A 3,731-nucleotide genomic window follows, 5' to 3' on the forward strand; every position below is an offset into this window, starting at 1 on the left:
CGCTCTTGCTGGAGCTGCAGAAATGCGGGGAGCTGGTTTTGTAGAAGAGCAAGCATCAGACCGAGAATCACCCCACAGGGCTTTATGTCAAGGATTTTGGTTTAAACCTGAAATGTGTTTGCAGTAGGTGACGTAAAGGGAATAGCAGGCCTTGGGTGCTGATGCTTGCACACAAAGTATCAGGCTCTGCTTGATCGTTGTTTCTCCTGTGTCTGAAAGCGCTCATCCCTACTGCTAGGCACAATATTCCTCGGGCTGGTGAGTGCTCCGATGACGAATGGGTTTCCTTCCATACAGATATCCAAAGGGGATGTTTGAGACATAGTCTGTAATAGTGGGTCACACGTTCGCCGCAGCTAATTGTCAATCTTTCTATAAAGCACTGAGAAAGCCTCTCTGTGAATTAACACTGTTCTGCTTTAGGCACTTGAATAAAAATATATATATAAAAAAAAAAAGATACTTTTCTCTATATGCAGTGCATGCTGGCTTTGCTTTTAAAATGACAAAATTAACAGAGTATGTGGATCTATTTTCTCGGGGAATAGGGGTTTTTATCATATGATTCATCCAGGATTTGCCTTACCCTGACATTTGTGATACAAAGAAAAGTTTTAAAAAGATAAAAAATTCTAAAAATTAAAAAAAGGTAATTTTCTTGATCCAAAAATCTGTTTTTACTTCAGTGCAAAGAAATGTAGACTGTTGCTTGCGAAATGTCTTCTAATAGATGGTCTAGCAGCTATACCGGTTAACTTTGTGCCGCTTCTGTTAACTCTATCATTTACATGCTGAATTTGCCTCCCAGTCTGTCATTCTTCCTTTTGTCTGTGCCATGCGTTGGAAAACGTAAAGAACCGATGCCTTCATACTACGATGTTCGTTAAAGCAAAACGCTAATAAAGCTTGTCCTGAAGATGAGGCGATGCTGCTTGTGTGTTTATTCCCTCCTAACCGTGCTGATCGTGCAGCCGTCGTTTCGGTTGTCAGTGTTCCAGTTTGGACATCATGTGATCACCACTGCGCGCAGCTGGGTCCTCGTTTAAATTTATCGTTCACTTAATGGCAGAGTCTCGTGAGAAACGGATACCTCCATTTCAGGGCGATTTTTGGAGAGCATCACCAAAAGGTAAGAAGGGGGACTTTGCAGCTGCACCAAAGATGTTACAAAACCCGTCCCGGCAGTTGTACCAGTACTAAATCCCCGGCATCTCTCATCTGCCAAAGAATACTCCCATATATATATATGCAATCCACAGGTATAACAGAGAACACACAGTGTACACTAGATGTTATCTGCCCTTTCTGCCGTCACTTATTTCAAGACTTGAATGGGCAGAAGATATTGCAAAAATTGGGAAGGTGGCTTTTTTCTTCCCATGGCATCGGTAGAGATGAAAACACTTGTACCGACCCTGCCTAACTCTTCTTATCCAAGGCCAAGGATTTAATCGTTGATAACCGAAGTTAGGGGGCTAGCTCTCTGTGTTCAAAGCTCTCTGCCGAATGGATTCCCTCTCTGAAATTTGACCTTTCCTTGCCTGCAACCCTTCGACAGCCGAATGGAAGAGGACAAGGCACAGGAGATGCGTGGCAGGGGGAATGCCTGCCTTTTTGCTGGGTGCAGGACCCAACTGTCACGTATGGTCTTAGTAGCAGCGAGCTAACCTGAGAGAGAGGAAATACCAGCAATAGCTGTAACACAGCATCTCGTTGGATTCAGTTTGTCAAGAACTCTGTTTTCACTGTATCTCAAGAGCTGTACAGCCTAGAAGGAGGCACCCGCTCTCACCATGCTGTAGCCTGTTTCTGCTGCAAAGGAACATTTTTGTCTACAGCAGGCGTGTATGTTTGTTTAAAAGGAGAAAAATAAATTCATCTCTCATCTAGGAGCAAGTACCGTCCGTCCCACCCTTTTTGAATAGCACAGGGCGGAGAGGAGAACCTCCATGGTTTTGGAGGATGAAGATGGGCATGTGTTTGAGGCTGCTCAGACCCTCGCAGTGATGGGTGTTTGTCCAGATAATGTGGATTAGGCAAAGAGCAAGTGAGTCTGCTAGGATGAGATGAGCAGTAAACTCTCCTTAACTATACTCCTGTTGCTGCTGGCCAGATTGACACCTCCCCTTCTGGATCTTGTTTGGAAAAGTGGTAGATTTGTGCCTGGGGAAGTCTTTTGCTGAGCTGATAAGATCAGAGGTCATGCTAAGTCTGCAGAAACAGAGGCCTGATTACCACTTTTCCTGCTCAGCCTTCTCAGAGAGAATCTCCCAGAGGAATCAGGGTGTCTTTCAGGATTTCCATGCAAACGTGGCACTCCTCAGAGGGCTATGTGCATGCTTTAAATTGGCTTTGATGCCCCCCCCCCCCCCCCCCCCCCGCCCCCCCCCCCCACCACTCAGCCTGGCCCTGCCGCTGCATGGGGGCAGCATTGGAAGGCGGGCAGAGAGCAACAGGAGAGTGGCTGGGGTGGGTTGGGGCTTTTTTTTTTTTTTTTTTTTCCCCCTTGAAATGAAAGTGTTGGGAGACATTTAAATACCCTAATTTCTCGTTCCATTAGAATTATCAGCAACCCCTTAAAAGTAAGTGGCAAATCACTGTTAATTCCTTCGGCATTCACTGATAAAACATTTATCGTAATGAATTCCTGTAGAAAAAAAGAAATAAAGAGAGCCCTGGTGAAAACACAGCTGGTGGAGGAGGTACTCGGGGAGGCTGCTCCATCTGGTGGCAGCTCAGGGCTCGTCGCTTGGGGGGCACTTCTGATTGCATGAGTCAGGTGAGAGAGATTTCCCTCTGGTTTAAAAATATCGAGCATCACCCTCTCCTCAGTAGAAAAGCATACACGTGTGCGCTTGGTTGATGTTGGAAAGCAGGGCCAGTGTTTGCCTCTGAGCATTTTCCCATTGCTCCCCACGCAATGACAGACATGCGTTGCCCAAAGCTGGCTCTGAATGCAGCTCATGCAGCGTATGGGAGGTCCACACCCCCCAGCGGCTGCATTCACGCTCTGAGCTGAAATAAGCCTTGTTTCAACGATTTCAACAAGCTTTTGGAGAGAGCAGTGCTAGAGGAGCATTGCAGGACTCTCATGACACCAGGGAAGCGTGCTCAAGAAGATCCTGGGTCCATTGTGAGATTGCAGGGGAAACAGCACCCAGTCAACCTAAATGCTCCTACCATATAGGTTTCTATAATCCATCCTGATGTGTCTGGACGCATCTCACCTAGAAATGGTACCACCAAGAAGACAGGATTGTGGTCAAGTTTGGTTTTCATCAGAAAAATGGTGTTCAGTAGAGGAGATGATTGAGAAACACACACACCCCCCCTACCTCTTAGAAATGGTGTTGAGTTAATTTATATTTTTCAGCACAAGCCTGGGGAGCAGTGCCACCACTGCCACTGGGTTTTGCGGAGTCCAAGGAGCCAGTTGGGTCTGGGCCATGTACTTCTAACACACACCTGCTTGTTTCACACCAGCTTGCTAGAAGTGTCCTTCTTAATGGGAAATGTAAGCCTAAACTCAAATTTTTTAAATATTTTTTCTATTATCCCCCAGCAAGCCAGAAAATTAGTTTTGAAGTAAAAGCGCAAAGATTTTCAGAGACTGATGGAGCACAGAAAGACCAAGTCACAAGACAGTTGAAGTGAGCAGCAGAGACACACAAACCAAGCAGCAATCCAAAGGGCAGCCTGAAACAATAACTCCTTTCTCTGCTCTGTGAGTC

Source organism: Pygoscelis adeliae, unplaced genomic scaffold (assembly GCF_000699105.1).
Source record: "Pygoscelis adeliae isolate BGI_AS28 unplaced genomic scaffold, ASM69910v1 Scaffold16, whole genome shotgun sequence".
NCBI classification, from domain to species: domain Eukaryota; kingdom Metazoa; phylum Chordata; class Aves; order Sphenisciformes; family Spheniscidae; genus Pygoscelis; species Pygoscelis adeliae.